This window comes from Arvicanthis niloticus, chromosome 14 (genome assembly GCF_011762505.2).
Source record: "Arvicanthis niloticus isolate mArvNil1 chromosome 14, mArvNil1.pat.X, whole genome shotgun sequence".
Taxonomy (NCBI): domain Eukaryota; kingdom Metazoa; phylum Chordata; class Mammalia; order Rodentia; family Muridae; genus Arvicanthis; species Arvicanthis niloticus.
This window is the reverse complement of record NC_047671.1, coordinates 26,795,567-26,820,416: the sequence shown is the minus strand read 5'-3', so window position 1 is coordinate 26,820,416 and position 24,850 is coordinate 26,795,567.

The window sequence follows — 24,850 nt, the reverse complement described above, 5'->3', positions numbered from 1 at the left end:
CCTCTCTCTGCCCGTTGTGCTGGCTGTATTTCATATATGATGGCTGCAGTCATTTAAGCTTTAGGTAAGAATAAGTTTTCCTTTTTAAAAAAATTATTGATTTTTCTTTTGAAAGTTTTTTTTATTATTTTTATTTTATTTGTATGGGTGTTTTGCTTGCATGTTCATCTGTTCTTCATGCCCATGGAGGCCAGGAGAGGGTGTTGGATCTCCTGAAGCTTAGTTACAGTTGGTTGAGAACCACCACTGTCAGTACTCTAAGTCAAACCTTGGTCCCCTGGAAGAATGGCTGGTGCTATTAGCCACTGAGCCATCATTTCCAAGAATATGCTTGTTTCAAAGCAGAGCAAAAACAATAACAACAACAACAACCACAACAACAACAAACAAAACAAAACAACCAACCCCTAAACTATTCAAAACTCCAACACAAAGTGCTTACCATAAAGTCCTGTTGATTCTGGTTAGACTGTTGGTGTTGTACCAATTCTGGGACCATTTTTCGTAGGAGACTACCTCAGTATGGGTGATGTATCTAGCCTGAAGGAGAAAGTGGATTGAGTCAGCCCTGCTCAGGTCAGATAAGAGTTGAGAGGCAGTTAGCTGTCTTTTCTACTTCTTGACTCAATTCAAGGTTAGAAGCCTTTACCTTATTCTGGGGGGCTTTTCCACATCTATTAGCTGTAATTTTCCACTATTTCTACCCTAACCAATCTAGTCTAAGTGATTATCTCTTGACTTTCAAAATAGAGTTCTTCATCCTTTCTTAAACTCTAAAAACATTGCCAATGACACTTAGCATGCATATATGTGAGTGTGTGTGTGTGCATGCACATGTATGTTTGTGTGTGTATGATATGTGTAGTTCTTGGTGTGTGTGTACATATGTGTGCTTATGGGTGTATGCATGTGTACTTGGGTGTAGAAGCCAGCAGTTGATGTGTTGATGTTTGACATCTTTCCTCCATACCTTTTTTTTTTTTTTTTTTTTTTTTTTTTTTGATCCTCTCTTACTGAAACTAAAGCTCATTTATTCAAGCTGGAATGGCTGGCCAATGAACTTTAAAGAATCCTCTTGTCTTTGCCAGAAGTGGGGTTGCAGGCTCTCTCCACTGTTTGTCCCTGTGCAGCCGACACCTTGCCAACTGAGCCATCTTCCTAGCACCAACATGGCGGTCTTTGGTGGCCTACTAAACATTCAACACTTTTCTTTCAGTATCTCGTTCAGTTCTCAGAGCAACTTAGTCAAGTAAAAACTACTATTTGGCTCTATGGGAAGCAAGGAAAACTGTGATTAAACACACTTCTTTAACACTCAAAGGGTTTTTGGTGGTTTGTTATTTTTCTGTGTTCTTCATCTCCATTACTATGTATAAATCACTCCCGGTTTTATTGTGTTGAAAGTAATAGCAACCAAGTATTTGTATTAACAGTCTACAGTGTAGGCAAGCATCAGCAGGGAAGGCTCAGCTCTGATCCTGGCAGCATTAGAGAAGATAGAGAGCGGCTTTCAAGCTGGATCACTCACGAGGTTGAGAAGCTAGTGTGAGCTATTCTTTGGAAGATCAGCTGCAGCGATGTCAGGGACTGCCTGTTCCATCTGTATCATTTCTCTGTTGATTCTGTGTGTTTCCTTACTTGATAGTAACTAAGTGCCAAGAGTCCCAAAAGATAAGTAGGTAGAGGTTTCAAGTTAAAAATCTATACTTAGAGTATTGATGAGCCTAGATTCAAAGGGAGGGACAGAAAGTGCCTTTAGATATGTGGAATGGCAAAGGTTTCTGGACTAAATCTTAAAATTGACACATACTAAACAATAAGAATCTCTAAAATGGACTAAAAGGTATTCCATGATTTAGAAAGTACTAACCAGTCCACTTTCCCATTTCTTGATACTTCTATGCACAACAGCCTTCCTGGGGTTACTTCAGTGCACTATATTCTTCCTCACCTCAGGGCCATGGCACTTACCTTCCCTATCTTTACCCAACACCCTACCTCTGAATCTTAGTGGAAAGAGCCATTGCTGATTGTAGTCTAGCTTAAGTTCTTATATACAATATGGCTCATAGTAGGGCATCAGACATATGTTTGAACAAAACAAATGATTAAATAAAGAAGTCTACTCCATCCCTTTCTCTGAACTTCCCTATTTGTCTCTAAGTCTTTTTGTGTTGTATTCCAGGCCTATTCAACCTGTCATCTCCAAGTAGTTGGGCTGCCATTCTTGCAAGGATTTAGCCCTTCCTATGATCCTGTCTTCCTTAAGAAGGTGTCAGTTTTTCCTAGAATCTATGTGCGTTAACCATCTAGCATCCATGACCACACTGGCTGCAGCATGTTCATGAATGAAAAGTCTTGAGAACTTGTTTTCATGGAATCCTTGTCTAATGCTTGCAGTGTTCCTATCGGCAATGACACTATTTGTTTTGAAGCTCCTGGAAGGTAGGTATGATATTTATGATATCCTGGAAGGTAGATATGATAATTGTGATCTGAGTCACAATTCTTTATATTCTTAGAAAACAGGAAACAGATGTCCCCAGAGCCGATAGAACACAGCTGGATTTTAATGGGCAGAAAGCACAGCATGAGGGAAGCAGGAGCTGGATGTACTCCCTGCTGTCCAATGAGTGAAATTTTGCTCTTATCACGCTATGGCCTAGGATAGTTTCTGTCCAGAGAAGAAGACAAACAGATTTTGGAGTGGGAAATGTTCAGGTCAGCAGGCTAGAGTTGGTTCCACCCACTGGGGCCGTCTTTTGGTTTCCCTGGGAATTGTTCTTGATGTTCTTGAAACAGGAGTCTCAGGCAAGGTGCCTCCATTCCAGTTCCACCAATTGGTGACTCGGACCAGGAGCAATAGGGAGGTGTGGTGAGCTGTCCCAGCTCTGGATTCTGACCAGGTTCCAACTTTTGTGTTTGTCCTCTTTGACTCTGAGACTCACAACAGGAAATGTTGTCTTTCTGAATCTTGTTTCTATTGTGTTTCTGTTTGTTTGTTTGCTTGCTTTAGGAGAGGACTTCATTATTCACCCCAAACTGGCTTTGAACTCCCTCAAAGCCTATATTGGGCTGGAGTTCACAAGCTTCTCAGCTCAGGTTCCTGAGTGCTGGGACTACAGGTTTGAGTTATCACACCCAACTATGTAAAGCTGTTTGGAGGATTCAAGCATGGTAACCTAAACAGGCTTTTAGCAAGCATGTGATTAAATAATTCTATAGTTACTGAGAAGTTCTTACAGGAGGATGTGGTATAATGGGCCAGTTAAGTCTTGATTTGGACTCAGATAGTACACATGTTTAAAGACATTATCTATGAACTTGTGACTTCAGCAAGTGACTTTCTGAACTTTGATTTTTTTTCATGCTTTTAAGAAAGAGATGAAAATGATATTGTTGTGCTAATTTGGTAAGACAAAATACTTAAAACATGTTTAGCAATGTCTAAGATATGTTCTTATAAAGTAAATAAAAGCTCAGTATATTTAGTCTGTATTAATAGTTGTAGTTTGGGGGGGTCCAAAGCCCAATCCCTTAAGTTTGTATTGTAAAAATTATTTTTGCAAACAACTGCTTTTGATAAAAAGAACCATGGGATTCGCATAGACAAATAGCACTAGATGCTTAGTAGGAGAAGACTGGGACCACATGCCATGGTCCTTGAAAGATGAGACAACCTCAGATTCTTTCCATTGCTCGTGACAGACTACTGAAAGTGAGATTTCCAAATATACACTTCGACTGTATCATATGACAATATCAGAGAAAGACTGAATGTGGAGAGACAATCACTCACTAAGGTATGTATAAGTTATTCAAAATTTATTGAGCTCCTATGTACCAGATGCTGTTGTTGACGATGAAGAGGAAAGGAGATAAATAAAATCCAAAGTGTCATAAGGACTATAATAGAGAAACACATTGGTAAGGTATCTAGCTCAAATTTTTGCTTATTGCAGAAAAGGTCTTCAGAAGGAAATGACATTTACACTCAAATAAAAGGTTTGTAGCAGAAGAATTGCCAAGAGCAAGGGATGTGTAGACCAGAGAGAGTATGGTGCAAGTGGGGCTTGACTGTCATTCAGGCTTCAGAACGAGAGAAGTAACTGTGGAGCAGTGGACAAGAGGGGATAAAGTAGCCCTCTTCTGAGGTGACAAGGCTGTGAAGCATGATGAAAACTGGGTGAACAGGAGGTGTGAGTGGCCATGGTGACTCTGTTTAATATCCCTCCCATGCCAGTTAACCCTTAGAGTGCCTTCTACTTCTCATGGTAGTTCTTGGGTTTTTGCTACACCAACTTAGCTTAGTTGGGAACTATGTATGTTTGATTGTATGCCCCAAGCTGGTGTGAAGGAGGACCTTGTATAGCTTTGGAGGGCAGAGGTGAGAAGTGGCCTTAGTTACCCTGTGCAGGTCATTGGGTTGAGATGAAATGACAGATAGGCACAGTGCTATCTGGTAGAGCACAGCCTTTGTAGCCTTTCCTCTTGATAACAGTCAGCTCCAGGCCCCATAACTTGTTTGTGGAACCCTGAGAGGAAGCCTTTGACAGGCAATCTTTTTCTCCCCTACTTCTCTTTTGTGAGCCCACTGACTTTTCTGATTACCGTGATTCCTTTTCTGATCCTCCCAGAAGTCTCCATCCCCAGTGTCTTCCCTAGGTTGGGTAACAGCTAGTTCTTGAGTTCTGTCACAATCACAGTGAATCTTCCCCTAACTGAAGCTGACTGTTATCAGGTTTTTAAATCTCTGAATAGTTTATCCTTGAGTATTTCTGGTATGCCCAGGAAGCCAGGGAAGGGCTAATATTTCTGTTTCTTTGCCCTAAGGAGAGACACAGGTCATCAGCTCATTTAATCCAGAACCAAATAAAGGTATTTGTTTAAGACTCTTGACTACTCTCTTTCCTTTGAGCCAAGAAGATCAAAACATAGGAAATGATAAGCTGGATTACAATGTAATAACATAGAAAAAGAAGGAGACAGAATGTTCCAACAGGAAAGAACAGTGTGTGCAAAGATCCGGAGGCCATGATCATCTTGTCTACTGTAGGCTCGCCATGGAGATGAATAGATAATGCATCTGAAAAACTTCATCAGATTGTACAAACCTTTGTGGACATGAACTCAAATTGCAAGACCATTTGTAGGGCAGACTTTGCCCTGCTTACTCTCCAATAGTCCTCTGGAATACTTTACTCTTCTCCATGGCTCAGCCTTCAAAAAAAAAAAAAAAAAAAAAAAAAAAACAACCTAGAATTTCAAGAAAGATACTGAAGTGATTGGAGTCTGTAAGACCTAAGGTAATTGGCTTAGGGAATGCCATGGCTTACTCCTGAGCCCTGGGGAAAAGACACTGAAAGAATCCATATAGCAGTTTCTTCTTCTTTCAAGACAGGAATGTTCTGGAATAGAAATACAACCACAATAGTAGACTTGCTCCATATTTTCCTCCCCAGACACATTCATTTTTTTTCTTGTCAATCCTTGAGACAAGTGAGAATGAAACAACCTGCTGTAATAATTACTTGCATCCAAATATGGGCAAGCTATCTCATCTCTCTGAGTCATGGATTCTGCTTATGTAAGATGGGGAAAATTTAGCACGTGGAGTTGCTATATGTGTGATACATAACCAACCATCAGCAAATGTTAGCTATTATTACATCATAATAACAGTGATTTTTATTATTGTATAGGATTAGTAGATTGCTGGTAGCCTTCATGGCATCTACATATAGTGTAGTGAGGGCTAGAAAGATGGTTAAGTATGCTTGATTCTCTTCCACAGGACTCCAGTTCACTTCCCAGCAACCATTCTGGGTGTCTCACAAGTGCTTCTAACTTCAGCTCCTGGAGATCTGATGAATTCTTCTGGCCTCTGCAGACACCCCACACATACATGTATGCACACACAGAGACAAACAAATATCCACATACTTACAAATAAATCTTTTAAAAATTATATAATATAGTGATGGCCACTATGAAGTTAGGGAAATCAGGAGAATTCACAAGCTTGGTGGGCTCTCATAATGTCAAACATCCATTCTAGTACATGCAAGGAGAACCAGTCATGTTGATTTAACATCATAGTTATTGTGGAAAGGAGCCAATAATCAGCCCAGGTTTCCCAGCAGTCCCCACTCTGTCTCTCTTGTCTATACAGCTAGACTTCTGTGTGCCTGAATGTGCTGACTCTGACTCATTCCTACCCTTGGCCTACAGTCTGATGTCTGTTCTAACCTTGCCACAGAAACTGACTTTCCAATGGTGGCCATTAACTTTCTTGTGTCTGCCCTCAGAGAACATGTCTTTAACTCTTGACTACTCCCACCTTCATTGTTAGGTTTCCTTATGACACCACACTCTCCCTCTATAGAGATTTTACTTTGCACCATTCTAGCTGCTGTTCATTTTCTAATCTTTTCACTTATTTTACTCTTGTTTTAGTTTGTCTGAGCATTAGATCCTGTCCTAAGAATTCTTGTCTTCTTGTTATGTGCCCTACCCAGGGGGATTCATCCATATCTATGGGTCAGATATCAATATATGAAGGCAGCCCAGTTCCCTTGCTTAAGCTTCATACTGTCCTATTTACTGTCTTACTGTTTCTACGGGTGTCAAAAGATGTTTCAAACCCTGTTTGTTCTAAGGGGAATAACTAACTATCTCCACAAAATGAGATTCCTCGTATGGTCCCTCTGTCAATGACTGGTACCTTAATTGATTGGCACACTATTTGAGAATCATGTAAACCCCTAAATTCTGCCTCTCTCACATCTTTCGTTCTCAATCACTACTTCTGTCAGCTTCCAAAATGTCTCTGGGGTCAGTTGTCTTTCCTCTCTCGCTGTTAGGACCCCCTTGTCTTTCTGCTGATTTCTTCCAACGGCTTCCTCGTTGGCTTCCACCCTTCTTCCCAGTTATTCTCCATTGAGTTGCTTGTATTTTATTTCATAAAGGGAAAGTTGGACCCAAGGCATTCCTGCTTGAAAAGTCCAGCAACTTGTAGAAATCTCAAGATGGCGTTCAAATGCCCTAGCTGAACTTTAAGGCTTTGTGTGATTTATGTCTTACTTGCGTTCTGGCCTCATTTCCGCTTTGATCAAATCCACAAGTTGGTCCCACTGGTATTCAGTTTCTGTAGGGCATCTCCGGGCCCTTTGATAGAGCCTTCATGAGTAGCTAGGTTTAGGCCCCAGAATAAGGTTGTCTTTTCCTGAAAGGTTTCTCTCATCCTGGGTGTAGGATAGCATTGATTGGCTTTTTTTTTTTTTCCCAACTTGATACAAACCAGAGTCATCTAGGAAGAGAGACTCTCAATTGGGAAGATATCCCCATCACATTGGCCTGTAAACCAGTCTGAGCAGGGAGGATTTTCTGGATTAATGTTGATTTGGTCCATCCCAATGTGGGTGGTGTTACCCCTAAGCAGGTGATCCTGGGTTGAATCAAAAGTGGCCTGGGTAAACTAGTAAGTAGCGTATCTCCATGGCCTCTGCTTTACTTCCTGCTTCTAGGTTCCTGCCCTGAGTTCCCTCCCTAAGTTCTGTTCATGATAGACTATAAGCTGTAAAGTTAAATAAACCCACTTTGCCCCCTGCAAGTTGCTCTTGGTAAAGGTGTTTATCACAGCAATAGAAAGCAAATTAGGACAGGCCACTTCCACGGAGGGGTCTGAGACAGCTCCGTTTTTACACTTTGTTTCCTTCCTGATGATTTATTCCCAGCTTGGGCTTTGGCATCAGACCAAGGGGAGTTGAACTGGGCCTCCATTAGATGTTATTTAATCTCAGTGAGTCTTACTATGTTCACCTGTAAAATGCATTCAGTAAATAGAATTGATTTTTCAAGTTGGAATTAGGAATAAATAAGAAAACATGCACAAATTAATGTCTATCTTTTCATAGTTTATTTGTCTACATCTATTCTCAGACCTAAAGTTTGTGTCAATTTTTTTATCTGATGTCTTCTACTCTATCTAGTTCTTTATAAAGAAAATTCAAAGATTTCTTCCTACATTTGTTTTCTGTGCAGGTCATGAGACAGGAGGTATCATGGGCTTTTTTTTTTTTTTTTTTTTTTGTGGAAAATAAAAAGAAGGTAGAGATAAATTAAGCAAAAAAGTACCTTTCTTAGATTTTTCACCAACTACTCACTACAATTATTTTAAAAGTAGCATAAATCAAGGAAATTTGAAAAATATAAAACCAACAATGAAGATAATTTTAATTGTAGTTTTATCTTCTAAAATCTATGTTATCAATATTTTATATTCTATAAAGTTTTAAAAAAATAATTAATATTTTTTATTATGGTAGAAATTAAATGACATGTAATCAAGTTTTTTTTGTACATAAATTGATTAGAATTTATATTCCCCACTTGAATTTAGGCTAAGAAAATGAGAGACGGTGCCTGTCACTGAATGCCTGTTATTTGTTTTATTGTATGAAGCTACTTAGTAAAAAACATATTTAGTAAATTACAACAGAGGTTTTGGCATGTCAGGCTATTTAAAAATTAATACTGCCTTCCTGTTAGCATTCCTTCTTGCCATCATTTCTTTGTTCTTTTCATTAGTTGCTTGATAGTTTATTGCATAAGCATCCCATAAGTACTTTCATAATTCATTTATAGTTACACATTTAGGGTACATCAATTCCCCCCTATTCTGATTAAAATTGGGGAAACTGTTTTGCTGAAAATTATGTTGTCTCTATATTAGACAATTTCCTTAAGTTCTTGTCCTGATTGAAGAGTCTTCTTCTTACAAGTCTTCTTTTTGAAAATGCTCCACAATTTTCTATTCGATTTTTAATTTATTGCCTGTAGAACCTCCACTCATGGTTTGTGACTTCTTTCATTCTGATGGTTTCCAAAGCCAGGGTGATTTTCCTGTTCCCTATGCAGGAAGGAGATGCTATTTCTCACACATGAAGAGACACTAACACTGGCAACCTCGAGGAAACAACACGTCAGGCAACAGGTGGAACAAAAGCAGTGGTTTATTTTTTATTGATTACCTTATTCTTTGACAAATTCATACATGAACACAATGTATTCTGATTACTCTCATCGCCTATTTTCTCTTACTCCCTTTCCACCCCATCATTCCCCACTTCTCTCTACAAGTCCTTTTCCCACATTCAGTGTGTGTGTGTGTGTGTGTGTGTGCTGTTTTAAGCAGGGCCTTGTGTTATTACAGTTTAAAGCAACCCATCTGTGCTCAGTAGGCTCATCACTTGGTAATAACTGAAGACAATGGCTGTCTCTGCCCCAGAATCCATCAGTAGCCAGTATTTCAGCAGGGAGTGGTAGGGCCCTAAAAGCTTCTCCCTGATCCATGATTGACAGGCTCAGTCTTGTGAAGACTCAGTAGAGGCAAACTTAGCTGGTATGAGATCATGTTGGCAACGGTTGTGTTATGCCCTGAAGATAGCATTTCATAGCCCTTCTCCTTCCTGTTCTGGCTCATAGAGTCCTTCCCAGAACTTCTTCTGTTATGTTTACTGAGGCTTAGAAGGGATGGTATAAATATCCCTTTTATGGTTGGATGCCTAACTACCACTTATTCTGATTACCATCTAATGAAACCATGAATCTCTGTATTCGCACTATCTGCTGCAAAGAGAATGTTATGTTATTAAAGTTAAAAGAAGTCTATGTTTATAAACAAAAATATTTAAGAGATAGTTTGGTGTCATGTCAATTTAACTAAACAATAGTCAGAAGATCTCTTCCTCCTAGGGCTTATGACCTCTCTAGCCATGGACTTTTGATTAGGTTTAGAGTACCAGCCAATTATGTATTCCCTTTTATGGGAATACAATATATAATTTTAGAGCAGTTGGTAATCCCCATAGCTGTTGTGCTACTATTGCACTGGTGGGCATAACTTGATGGCAGGTTGGCGTTGTATTTTGTAGAGTTCACAGCTGGTGAGGACTATTGTTTTTATTTTGTTGTTGTTTTGTTTTTTGCCAGCTGTCAACATAATACCTTTAAATACCATGAAAACCAGCCATCAGGGAAGAAGCTTCTAGCTCATTTGTAACCAGATTTCTCTCTATCTTACTTATAACTAATACTTTTGGTATCTTCAGGGACACAATCTTAACATCTACTTCTGATAGGCAGCCGAGTGGAATGGCCAGAGCATGTATTGTTTGGGAGACATCTTGGTTCTTTCTGAGTGACAACTCATAACGGGGTACTCACAGTATCTTGGAAATGTAATCAATCTAGATTTCTACTAGCAGATGAACGGGTAATGAAAATGTAGTACATACATACAATGGAATTATATTTAACTGTAAAGAAAAGTTAAATGATAAAATTTACAGCTAAAAAAGATATAACTAGAAGGGGAAAGTTACATTGAGTAAGGTTCCCCAGACTCAGATGAGTCCTGAGTGTGCTCTCTCATAGGTAGGTCCTTGCTTTGAATCTTTAGGTCTATGAATCTAACTTGGAGTACATGTGGAAGTCAGGAAACTAGAAAAGGCCACTGTGGAGGCTAGCAGAACATAGTGGGGTGAAAGCAGAGAGGGGAAACTGGGTCTAGGAGGGTGTAAGTATGGGTAGGAAGGTGAGTAGACGGTTATGAAGAGGCCGTGCAGAAACCTACCACTTCCAAAGGCAATGAATAGATTAAGATAAAAGTTAGAAAAGATAGTGCTGGGCAGCATTGATCCTAGAAGCCACCAATTATGTTTTTAAAGCATTTATTTAGTTATTTATTTATTCACTTATACCCCAATATTACCCCCCTCTCCTCCCAGTGTCCCCCACAGCTCCTCCCCCCATATTCCCTCTTTTTCCTCTTCTTCCTTCTTCTTTTTACATTCACACTTTTTAAGGAAAGAAAGGACGAGAAAACACCTGAATTAATAAAATATATGTTTTATGTACTGTGTGTAACAGAGAAAAGTGAAGGATGGAAGGGGAAGGGAGAAAGAGGGGAGAAACAGAAACTAAGAAAACCCTAAAAAATCAAGGCATCAAAGAGAGACCAAAGCCAACATTCTTAGGAAGGAACAATAATCGGAAAACCAGAAGAAAGCAACAGCAGAAGAAAAAACCCTCTGTGTATACAAGCATAGATTTGGGGCCATTTAATTACATCTTTTCGTCTAGAATTTTATCTGCTAACCTTTCAGAGATTTAAAGTGGCTATCATAATTTTTAAGTTTTATTTCTATTTTTTCTTCTCTTTAGGATATTTCTCCCTGATTATTTGCATTGCTCCCCTGGGGTACAACTTTCATACTTAGCAGTAGCCCAGTTACCATTTCTGGGACAGGCTCAATTTGTCAGTTTCACTATGACCAAGTAATGCTATCCCAAGAGCTCTTGGCATAGCTGCTGAACAAAACCAGCAATGGGGCAGCCACTTCCCATGAACCAGCAATAGGACAGCCACTTCCCAGACACATGGGGCTCTATTTTTTCACTCCCTATCTCTTTAAACATTTATAGTGCCGGTTTGATCTTGGATTTTCCCCCTCTTTAAGAAAAACTGAGGGCTGTAAACTGTTTTTCTTGGTTATACCTAGTGATGTTGCCCAAGAGAAGAAAACAAACTTTTAAAAACTAAGTTGTGAATTCACTTAAAAACAACAAGAATAAGCCAACCGAGTTAACATCATTGGCATATTGTTATTAAAAAAAAAAAAGTCCAGTTCGAGACACTGAGGAAAACGACATTATTATTTTACATTTTCCCTGAGTTCAACAACAGGACGAGTCTTGAAGTTAAGGGGTTGAGTGACAAGCCATGGGTCAGCATCAAATGTTTTCTTCCATCTGGTTCTCCTGAAAGTCCCTCAAAGTGGCCTCCAAACTTCCTATTTCCACTAATGGATAATGAAAACAGTGCCACTTAGCAGACAAGCATCCCCTAGCACCCTGGAGTCATAGATTGGTAGAACTCCAGGTTTATCCCACACCAAGGGCTTAGGGCCCTTTTTGGCAGCTTGCCCCATTGTGTCATGTTGTCACGGCATGACACATGGGGTGGCACCTGGCAGAATAGGTAGTAGAATCATGAGGTGCATGTGCATATGCATGCTTGTGTGTGTGTCCACGCACTGTGTTGTCTAAGACCGACTCCCACCCCCAGCTCTTGTCTGAGACTGACACCACCATCCCCATTTAGGGGTGGAGTTCTATAGTTAGGAGGACACAGTTCGCTTGCTATCAGAAATCCTCTCTCTCTCTCTCTCTCTCTCTCTCTCTCTCTCTCTGTAGAACACTGAGATTAAAGAAATAAAAAGGGGGAAATAAACCCAATAGCAGCTCAAATATAGCCCATCTGTGTGGAATAGAATGAGACACTGAACCCTGCAGAGAGGAAGGGACTGGCAAGATGTTTGGCCCAGGCCCCCAGATGTTCCATTCACAGCACTCTGAAAAGACACCTAAGACTCCCAGCCTAGAGTCTTTCATTGGATCAGTCAGAATACCCCAGGGCACAGCTGGCAACTAGGCTGTTTTTCAAGAGCTTCAGCCTCTGGAGACACTGCTCATGCCTTGAGCTGGCTTTGAGTCTGAGAAGCTGCAGGGAATCTCCTTCCTTTCTCAGGACACCTCCTCAAGGTTTGTGGTGGTGGTCCCTCTGTTTCAATTCCAAGTGGGTCTTGTATCCAGATCAGTTGTATTGAGATTCCTTCCCTTTCAAAGAGCCAAGTGTGCTTTTGTTCTTTGTTTATATTTCTTGGACAACTGACAGTTCCTGAAAGTCACATACTTCCTGGGTACAGAAGTGGGGGAAGGGATGTTCCAGAAGAATTCCTCAATGTCCAGGGCGGCAAAGAGCCGTGCAAGGGGAGCATATAAGGCCCAGAATATAGGAGAAATTCTGTGGCAGAGACCACCACAGAAAGAAGCCCTGCTCTCAACTCCAAGTTCTCCAGTGTTCGCTTGTCCAGGGAGAAACCCGTGTTCCTCATCAGGGGATGCCGCACCAAGGCAGCAGGAATAGAGGAGGCTCACTCTTCTAGTTCTTTTCCTCCACAGCAGGCAGGCTTCCGGGTTTTCACCATTAATAGATAGCTTTTTTGACTACAGGATTTGCTGATCAGGACAAAGGAAACCTGTATTCCAATACAAATTCCTCTTCCTCCCCTGTCCAGAAACACTTGCTGAGAACCTGCTACGTTTGAGGTTCTGTCTTGAAAGCAGGGGTTTAACGCTATGCATAGGGTGAGTCGCTTAGCATGGGAAAAGTTTCAGACTCAGTTACCAGCAGCGCATAACCTGGGTGTGCGAGTATACACCAGAATCCTCAGCTCTGGGAAGGTAGCAACAGGAAGATCAGAAGTTCAACGTTATCTGTGGCTACAGAGCGAGTTCAAGGCCAGCCTCAGCTATGTGAGAGTCACTCTTATCAAACAAACAAGCAAATAAACAAACCACAATGGGATGAAGTGATCAGCCAGACTAGGTGGAAATGGGCTCAGAGTTGGCCAGGGTGGGAAGCAGAGATGTGAGGAGATGCATAATTAAACATTTAAGAACCTGACAGTAGTGGTGCATGCCTTTAATCCCAAAACTTGAAAGGCAGTAGCGAACTGGCGGGAACTGGCGGTGGCACAGCGGCCTCCTGCAGAAGGCGCGGGCCCTCTTCTCTCTCTCTCTCTCTCTCTCTCTCTCTCTCTCTCTCTCTCTCTCTCTCTCTCTCTCTCTCTCTCTCTCCCTCCCTCTGCGCGTGCGTTCGAATCCCACTCAGTCCCGCATCTCCGCCCGAGTCTCATGGGGGGGGGGGGAGTTAAAAAAAAAAGCTGGGCAGTGGTGGCACACGCCTTTAATCCCAGCATTTGGGAGGCAGAGGCAGGCAGATTTCTGAGTTCGAGGCCAGCCTGGTTTACAGAGTGAGTTCCAGGACAGCCAGGGCTATACAGAGAAACCCTGTCTCGAAAAACCAAAAACCAAAACAAAAACCAAAAAACACAAAACAAACAAACAAACAAAAAAACCCAAAAAACCAACCAAACAAAAAACCAACCACAAAACAAAAAACATTTAATATTGAAATACTTAATTAAACATTTAATATTTAAACCTCTAGTAGAGGGGATAGGGAGAGTAATAATGTACTGTTTAGGGGAGACGTTTATCAGAATTATCACCCTTAAAAACAGGGGAAGTGGTGTTAGGACTGTCTTCTGCCTGTTTGTAACTGATGACCTCTTCCAGACTGCATAGGACTGAGCCCGGCTTATGCTAGCTGGCCTCACTGATACTGCTGTGGAATGGTATCTGTCTAAGTACATTTACTTAACAAGAAAGAGAGAACAAAAATCTCCAGCCTCTCTTGAATCTGGGCCAGTTGATTGAACTCTGCCTCCTGGCTTGCAGCTACAGCAGCAGCCTCAGAGGCAGCAGAGTGGGACCAGTTACCCTGGTGTCCCTAGGACCGGAGCTGCTCCTGCTACTCACCACGCCACACGTCACCTTTGATCCACATCTAGTTCATACACTTAGAGAGCAACATTAACATCTCATGTTTCCCCAGAACTTGGATTTCCTCTTGCAATGTTGTTCTGTTCTTCTCTGAGGACATTTTCTGAGAAGGAGAACTCTCTGTAGGTTTCCTTTCTTCCCTTTAAACTAAATATTATCTTTCGCTCACACCGGGCCATGTGCTAAAGGCTTTTCACTTGGAATTTCACTTAACCCTTCACGACCCCCTTCGGGAGGCATTATTGTCACAGTCATTCTTACTGAAAGACAGAAATGTCACACAGAAGGGTAGAGCTGGGCTAACCTTCTGCAGGCCCACTGGCTAGCATGTTCTCTATGCCTAACATCTGTCATCAATTGGAGAGGAGAAAGAATGGTCTTCTGCAACATCCAACACTTCAAACTCATGGAGCCTCTATCTCATTAGGTATTTGCCTTTCTCATCCCTATAGTCATAGCGAGTAAGTCATGCAAAGATCCTGCTGTTCTGCTTCCTATCTCTGGACAGTGCTGATATCTGCACTCTTGGCATGGTCTAACCTTGGCATCTTGGTGGCACTGAGTAATAGCTGGAACCAGCTAGCTATGGGCTGGCAGGCAGTCTGTGATGTGTGAATGCCCTATCCTGCAGTAACACGGTGCTTTAGATGCTGGCTGCCTAAACCAATGAAGCCTTTATGTTTGGGAAGCAGTAAGAGAAGGCTAGGCTGGCACAGCATGATCAAAGGAGGCAGCAACAGATGCTGACGGCTGGTGGGCTGATGAGAAGATCCAGCTGCTTGGACTAAAAGAATTCCTAAATGGCATTTGGGTTTGCAGTTGGATTGTTTCTTACCTCCCTTCCCCATGAATTTTTTTTTTTTTTAATTTTTACATTTTTTACTCACAGTATCTGGTCATCTGTTATAAAGACAGTGTTAGGCTTTGATTGTGGGGCACAGCATCCCACAGTACGGTTTGAGAGTCTGCAGCCCAGGAAGAGGAAGGACCCCTTCCAGAATGCCTGCAGGGAATGGAGCATGGCCCATGGCTCAGCCTTCCCTCCTTCTCCTTTTAGAGCCTCACATAAAGATCCCTGCTCTTTGTAAGCAGCACCTATTCCTCTAAAGATCTTCAAGGGAAGTGACAGCCACGGTTGACCTTATGGCTTTGCACCGGAAACGTTGGCTCACATAATAGGGCTAATGTCTCTAGAGACTAGGTGAGCACAAGGCCCTCGTAGTCCACTTTTCCGTTTCTAATATGCAACATACCACCTATTCACAGCTGTCAATAAAATGCTAAGAGATGATTTGGTTGTATGTTTTTCAGATGGGGAGAGTAGGCAGTGATTCCTCATCACAGAGAATCTCAACACCCCAGAAAGAGTGGACTATACCAATGGTTTCTATAACATGCTTCAAAGAATCCTAGTTTCCAAATAGGCATGTCTGAGGGCTTTACAATAATATATGTACGTACACACACACACACACACACACACACACACACACACACACACACACATATAATACCATCAAAAGCAAAGATTCAACTGGTTAAAGAATAGGCAAGTCAGTTGTTTATAAACTATATTCCATATGTTGGGGTTTAGGGTAAGATGTCATTTTAAAGGAAAAGAGTTGCTGTTGAGAAAAGATTGAAGAATGTCTTTTTCTGAAATGCTATGCGTCATGAAGCCACGGTACATATGTATGCAGAAAGAGAGAGCAGTCACAGCATTTATATTCCCCAGCAATGTGAAGGAAAATAAATGCTCTCTTTCCTGCTTCCTAGTAGCAGCAGGATTTCTCAGTCCTTGCTAGACATGTGCTGACCTTCTTGTCTTTGAGACATAAGCTCTGGAATGCCTAGCCACCCCTTGGCAGGATGCTCTGCACCTGCTGACTCCCCTGATTAATACTCTGGCTTGCTTGTGCCGTTCTCTATAACTTAGAGATCTAGCTTCAAATTCTGGCCCATGGTTTGGGGGCTCAAAAAGTTAGAGGCTAGGGTGACAGACACATACTTAGGTCAGTTCTGACTTTGTTCCCTAACCTCACAACTTTCTCTGGTTAAACCTCCATGTTAGTGAAGGGGATTAAATAGCCAGTGGATTAACAGGTCAGATAACTGGTTTCTGTCTCTACTAGTCTTCACACTTCTCTTGTTTGTCTTTCTGCTCATGGGCACTTAAAACTTCTCCTTGCTGCTTAGTTTGTCCAGCTTTGGACCCCTTGAAGACCCTTGAAAACATAATCTCCCCAACACCACCAAGGCTAGACTTCCTAACCCCCAGACACAGGCTGCTTTATCTTTCAAAGTCACCTAAGATAGAGACCTTTTAAGCTTCTCCTCCTGCTGGAAACTTGCCTTAAACTGGATTCCACCACTTAGGCACCACTCCCCAGATATGTTCTGTTTGGCCCACATTTCTTTGTAATTTAAATCTAGAGTTAACACTTACAGAATTGGAATTTCATCCTCAAAAAAAAAAAAAAAAAAAAAAAAAAGAATTCTAGATTCCCATTTTCTTTCAAAAAAGTTGGCAGTAATTTGCAGACTGTGACTAGCTGGTGTTGCTTCTGGGTGGAGAACAGTTCTCACTATTTCACTATTTCTCTTTCTACTTGGACTCTGTATGTATTCATAATTTTAATTCCAGTCTTACATAAAGTAACAATATATTGCTCATAATTATTAGTGTATATTGAGTTTTCTGCATCGTAGATAGCAAGTTGACAGCTTCACACACACACATACACACACACACACACACACACACACACTATCTCACAAAGGCTTCACGAGGTAAATATACTATCATTCCTATTTGCAGATGGCAAAGCAGAGGCTTTGATGAGGTAAGAATTGCCCAGAGTCACACACACACATACATACAAACACACAATAAACGGCAGTTTACTCAACTGTGGAGACCATGTGATTCCCAGGCCTGTGTAGACTCCTTCCATGGAGCTGGCATCCCTGAATGTGACTCTTAAAATGTTTCTGGCAGTTACTCGTATTTGGAGTTGAAGTTTATGTTTCCAGGTGTCCTTAGGACTTTGCCTCTTCTGTGTCCATAAACGTTCACCCAGTGGGAAATCTGAGTCCTGACAAGGTCGGGCTTATGTAATTCTCCTTGTGTACCTAGTTTCTCCTGCTCCTCCCCCTCCCGACCTCTCTGCTCCTGCTGCAGGCAGTGACATTACCTCCCTCTTCCATGTTTTCATTCAACTATGTGGCCATAATGGCCTCATCTCTGGCTCTTGCCTGCCTGTGGATTTAAGGTGATATCTAAGGATGCTTTGAGCTGTGTCTCTACTTGCTCCATGATCCTGGCTTCAGATCTCAGCCTCCTACCTATCCTAAATCTGCACACCAGGTGATGCGAGGGTTCCTCTGAGAGCACTTGTTAGATCTCATCCGTGTCCAGAGCCTCACTGACTGAATGCAGATGTAAATGCAGGCAGCCAGGGAGTGCTCCTGGGTATCACTTTCTAAACTCTGTGACGTTGAGAACTTCCCCCAACATAGTAACCTGTAATTCCTTGTTACCTTTCCAGACCCCCAGCCAGTCAGAACTGCGTTTCCCAACTCTCAAATGCTCTCACCGTTCCAAATCGCAACATCATCAGTCTTTTATGGTTCGCAATGCTCTGCTGCTCAGCTTTTCTTGGGAAATTTCACTCTAATTTTTGAGGCGAAGCGCAATCCTCTCCCTGTCGCGTCACCCTAGTCTGCATCCCAAGCCAGAGAGGCAAACTTTCACCATTTCAAAGTAGACACCAGATCTTTATAATCATGCACGTCCCCTAACATCTGGCAAATATTAAGTGTTTACAATGTGGCAAACATTGCCTTAATGATATCAGGTGAAACATGTGACAAAGGAGATATAGCAGATTCAGATTGGCATGGAGCTAATAAACGTGTAAGGAATGTACTTACCCACCTGAACCTGTAAGTGGGAGATGCCAACTCTAGAGATGTTCAGACCTAGAGGGCCCCACCTCGAAGCAAAAGTTCACAAACAGCTCTGGCAGGTCCTCCTGTGTCCTCCTTTGTTCTTGATTAGACACTGTAGCTGTACAAACTCCTTGTCTAACTCTCCCTGAAGGAAATGTAGCCAGCCATAAGAGGCTGCCTCTAGGCCCTGCAGATGCTGGGACACCATCTGCAGGCTTTGTCCAATCATGGACAAAGATGCCAAACCAGACCACAGGTGAGACAGGGCAACCTGGCTGATTTGAATGGAAGCTGCTAAGAGGTTGTGGGTGTTGCTCCGTCTGCAGTGCCACTCTGAAGTCTGCCAGGAAGAGTGTAACCTCTCCCTGGCAGTCACTGAGGTGAGCTGCTCACTGTAGAAACCACAGGCCAGCTGGGTCTCCCTTGAGGCATTGTTTCCTCAACTTTCTGCCTGTAGTTCCTACTTTTCTAGATGCTGGTGGTGACAATGACCCCCCCCCCCCGCCCCCGGGAACAAGCACAGAAGCTCTGAGATTTATGCTTTGTGTGTGTGTGTCTGCGTGCTTGTGTGTTTTGTGTGTGTATGTGTGTGTGTGTGTGTGTGTGTTTCATTTAACGCTCACAGGTACGTTCTATTATTATTTTTATTTTTGTAGGTAAAGCAGTTCAGGCTTGGAGGAGTTAAGTAAGGTCTGCAGAGGAAAACCTAGCACATGACAGTGTCAGAATTCACACGCCCTCTAGTGCCAGACTCCAGGACCCTGTGTTCCATCACATGATAGCATAGCTTCCTATGTTGCAAAATTTATACCCGACCATGGTTTCCATTCACTGTTACCTGCCCTAGGAAGTGTTCCTTCATACCACACCCACAGTGCCTTGTATGACTGACTTGAACAATTGCTGGCATCCCTTTATTCAACAATTGTTACATACTTACCAGTTACTATTTGAACCCCTCTCTGGACTAGGCTCTATGCATAGCTCTGGCCATTCTAAGGAAACTTGATTATGGTAGGGCAAGAGCAAGGTTTCAGGAAGCTGCCAAGCAGTCAGGTGGAGACACAGCAGGCAGGTCTCCCAGGCAAGGAAGTTCCGGATGGAGATGTATGGTACAATTCTCTCTGTGACTGTCCTGTGGAGCTGAACATCCAAGTCCTCAGAAAAAAAAAGAAAGGAATGGATCTGCCCAAGCTGCTCTCTGTAGGAGCATGGTATTAGGGGCACTTGCCAAGTATTCTAGAGGTCACTTGAAGTAAAAATCTCTCTCCTTTCCCCAGGGCACTGCAATTCTAATGCGTCAAAGACAATCTTGTCTGGGACAAAGATGGAGCCAAGATTAGGCTGTGCCCTGTTGAGTTCCCAGGCTCAATCCAGGAGAGTCTCTTTCCATTCTCACCCACCAATTAAGTGGACAGCATGTCCTTAGCCACGTTTAGAAGGGGCTATGGGAGAATATTTGCTAAAAAAGGGCTGAAGGCAGGGAGTTTAGAAGCTATGGTCCTTTTTACTCAGTTGCTTCCCTAAAAAGGGCCTGACAGGTTCTTTGAGACCCCCTGGAACTAATGGCTCTGGTTCTTAAAGGATGCTGTGGATGACTGAGAAGCACACAGAATCAGTCTGACCTCCCTGAAGCACACACATATAATTTGAATGTAATTTTAGGGGCTTCTTGGAGTGTGTCAGTGAACCCAAAGTATAGTATTTCTAAGGACATATGTGCAAATGTAAGACTCTATAAAAATGACTTTAAGGAGGAATTGACAAAAACAACTTTGATTTTGATTCCTCAGCATTTATTTCAATGCATTTTGAAGTTATAATTAACACACCACACCTACAATGTTGTGTTTCTGTTGGCCTGAGATTAACTGAGAAACTGCCTCAGTCAGTTTAAGAGGAACACAGAACTATCAATAGTTCAGAGGATCATTTACAGGCAGCACAAGAAGAACATTTGTTTTGGATGCACTGCCCTGGTTAGTGGAAACTAATTAAACAATTCCATTGCACAATAAGAACCTTAAGGACCAGGGTGGTTCTCAATTTCCCCAAGAACTCTCAATAGCCAGAGGCAGATAGAGAAAGTCTCTAGGGCATCAAGTTTTATAGCCAGAGAGTTTTCCAAGAGTCTCTTGTTAGTCTTGTTTTTTATTTGTGAGGTTTTAATCTCATAGGGGAAACAAACACACTCACTTACACATATACTCATACACACACACTTACATACACACCAAACACCACAAACACACCCCTATATACCACACATATATACACATACTACACACATACCACATATACTCACACACAACACATACACTCACAACACACACACACATACCACACCCCCACATCATACATGCATACACACACATACACCACACACAACACACCCACACAATACCCACACCTACACACACACACTCATACAGACACACACAACAGATACCACACACACCACTCATACAGACACACACAACAGATACTATACCTACCATACCACAAACACAAATTACATACCACACACCACACCATACACACTCATCACACAATACACACACACACACACACACACACACACACACATACTCACTCACTCACTCACTCACTCACCTGGATAAACTCTGGAAGCAGATAAAACAGGTTATAACTCCATCCAGCTGTTATGTTGGCAACATTTTATAAGATTTTATAAGTAGATTCCTTAGATGCTTCTCTCTGCTTACATTTATAAACAGAAAACAATTTCAAGATGCTTGTCATTCCTCTCACATTGTTAGAGATGTGCCTCTCAGGAAATAATGTTCTGTTTTCTCTGGAGTCTATTCTGTTTTGCTGTTTTCAAGGGAAAGAATCAATTTTGTATGCTACAAATCTTTCAATTTGTCATTGTGCTTGGTCATTGTGCTTGGTGGTTTAGGTGCCTAGTAGAACATAATGGTACATAAATATGAAAGATATCTATCTTTGAATCTTCTATATCGGTAAGTATATCTGGGGAGCACTGTGCGAGACTCTGAACGTACACCTTTCAAAGGGAGATAGACAGAATTGTGTCTAGGAAGAGGGCAGCACAAGAGAGAGGAGGTTACGGTCTACGGGAACAACTACAGGACCTGGCTCTGTCATGCAGACAGAAGAATCCATAGTCACGCCAAGGTTGTCATTTACTGGTTTTTTAAAGGCTATTGTGGGGCAAGGCAGGGCCAGACACACATGCTACCCATCTGCAGGACCCTAGGCTGCAAATACCACCTGTCACTTCAGGAATCAGGCAGGGTGAGCAGGTGGGCTGAGAGCAATAGCCCTAGGGAATTTATTACATATCAACACTACCCTTAAGAAGTAGCAGCAAATTTCAAAAACATTTAGAGATATCGTGTGGCCAAGTAAAGCACATCTGTGGGTTAGCTCTGGCCCGTGAGTGACCATCTGTCTTTACTGGGCCTGAGTTGTTTTAATTTTCCTGGCTTCTGATGAATACGAGAACATGTGAGCCTGATGTTATTTCCTCTCTTTTTTCTTTCCTCCCCCTCCTTCCTCTCTTCCTCCTCTTCTTCCTCTTCTTCCTCCTTCTCTTTTCTCCTCCTCCCTTTTTTTCTCACAGGGTCTCATGTTTACAAGGCTGCTTCAAATTTTCTTTGTAGCCCAGAATGACTTTGAACTTCTGATTGTCGTGCTACTTCCCCCAACTGTTGGTATTACAAATGTGTAACACAGTGTCTACACAGCGATGGGGAGGGAACACGGGGCCTTGTACTTGTCTGCAAGCACAACTAAGCTACATCCCCAACCTGATCTATCCTGTCTCCTTTCTTCCTTCTAAATTGATATATTGTTATTATGTGCACATGAGTGCACACACACACACACACACACACACACACACACACACACACACACAGGGTTAGGTGGGAAGTGGTTCGGGTGAGCATGTCATGGTGCATGCATGAAGGTCAGAGTACAACCTGTGGGTCCATCATGTGGGGTACAGGGATCACTCAGGTTGTCAGGCACGGCCATCTCCTTGGCTCCACCGGTTCCTTTCTTGTGTGGCAGCTTCTGTAGCGTGACTCAGCAGTATTCAGCTTTCTGTGTATACACAGAATTAAAGAGTTCTCAACGAGAACTTGAGAACTCTTTAAAGGAAGAAGTATGACAGTCAGGAGTAAGCCAGAATGCTGAAACACCAGGAGTTGAGGGACTTCTTCTTGGAGGACCTGGCAACTTCAGGCGGACAGTACCAGGAAACACAAGGAGTCCTAAAGCAGGCAGCTGCTCTCTCATGCCACCTAGGTGTCAGGGCCAAAGGAAACTCCACTTGTACAAATTCTGGCAGTTTGGCAAATTCCTCAGGAACTCCTGAAGCCAGTTCACATCTACCAGAGGAGCCATTTCACTTGCCACTGGCAAAAGAGACAGATGGCTCCCTGTGATGCCTCTCACCATAGCAAAGTGCGTTTTGGCCCCCAGTCTCCCTCAGTATCATAATTAGCCAGCTTTTCTCCCCTCTTCCTCATCCTAAACTTCTCGAGCTTATGGGTTTTCCTCCCCACAGCTACCCACTTCTCCTTATAATCCTGCTATTTTATCTCCGAGATACACACCTCTCTCTGATATACATCTCTATGTCTCTTTGTAGAGATATTACACACGTGTGTTGATCCTTTCTCTAGAGAACCCTAACTAATTCTCATAGGAAGAATTTCTTTCCCATAGGATTTTTTTGTTGTTGTTAAGAAATAAGTGCGTTAAATCATTTAGCTACTGCTTGTCACATTGAAAGCACAAAATATATGGAAGCCATAAAAAATATTTAGAAATGTGAGATTGGTGCGTCCTTAGGAACTTAGACTTGAGCTGGAGTGTTGGATATTCTCCTTTACCCATCCCTCTTAACTCCAAAAGGACTCAAGAAGAAATGGGACTAAAGAATAAATCAACCAGAGATGATTTGCTTCCTGTGGACATTCTGGAAAACGTGTTCAATTGTCCTCACTGAAGGAAAAGAGATTCTAATGAGATGCAGTAGGTGGGAGCCAGGGAAGGCTGCTCAACGCCCCACATGGTAGAAAGCAGGCTAGCAGAAACTGTCAATAGCAGGGTTTAAACAGTAACCGATAGTACGTCTGTGCTATCTCATTGGTCCTAGAGCCTGTACCCATGCACGCAACCAAACAAACCAGTAACCAGCACAAGAAAGACAAAGAAATGGCACGGACTCCCAGGCACGAGCCAAGCTGACTCACTTACCGGAGGCTGACTTACCGGAAAAGAGAAGCCAACATTTGATCTATGCACAAGTCCTCAGGAAAGTACGGCTTCAGGGAAGTTGGTTGTCCTATACAGAGCGATCAAGCAGTACGAAATACATCTGCATCCACACCCTCTTCCTTCCTATGCTTTCCAATACTGAGCAATTCCTGCCCTGTGCAAAGTGTTTAGGAAAATTAGAGGTGGCTGCTTGTTGGCAGGGGAAATGGTGTGCATGGGCCGCTACTGTCCCTGCAACTTTGGTTGACGCACTTTCCTCTCTTTGGTTCCTATGTCTTTGTCAGTGAAATGCAGGGGAGGGATTGGTGACTTAGCAATTACTCTTTGTGCTTAAGTCATGCTGATTCTTAGAAAGGTAAAATTGACATTCTCTATGGAAGACCCACTTTCCCGGTAACTGTACTAGGCAGAAAAGTGTAGACTATGAGACTCCTCAGATTGAGAATTAGAGACTTTTACAAACCCGTGTCGGAAGTGTGTCTTTCTGTTACTTCTACATGCTTCGTGGATAGTTACTTGACCGGAAACAGTACTAGTCTCTCAGCAGGTTCATGTTAGACGACATAAGATATTGAAGTCTCTTGAACACAGAGTAAGTGGTTCACTAAATGGAAATTGTTATTATTGGGCAGGGTGGCGGGGTGGCGAGGTCTGCAGTAGTGAATTATAATGAATAAGAAGTGTTCTTTAAAAGAGAGGAACTTGACAATCTGCCAGGGTAAGTGGTAAGAGACACAGAGTATGGTAAAATGCTAGACAGGAGAATGCCCACTGAGACACAGATGCAGCTGTGTTTAGAAAGAAGATGATTTCAACTGGAGACCAGAGGAGGCTTTGCTGGGTGGAAAAACTGAGGCATGGGGCTGTGGCATCCCAGCATATATTGGAAAAAAACTCAGCTTCTCTAAGAAACAGTTCCATAGCACCCACAAGCTGATAGATCCCACAGAATACTTTCAGTCCTACCTGAGAGCAACACCTCAGCCCCAAACACCAAATACATTCTGTATCCATCTAAAAGGAATATTCGGTAGCAGAGTGTCACAGCACAGATAAAGGGAGGGGGGACAGAGAAGATCAAGAGTATTTGTCGGGCTGGTGAGATGGCTCAGCGGTTAAGAGCACTGACTGCTCTTCCGGAGGTCATGAGTTC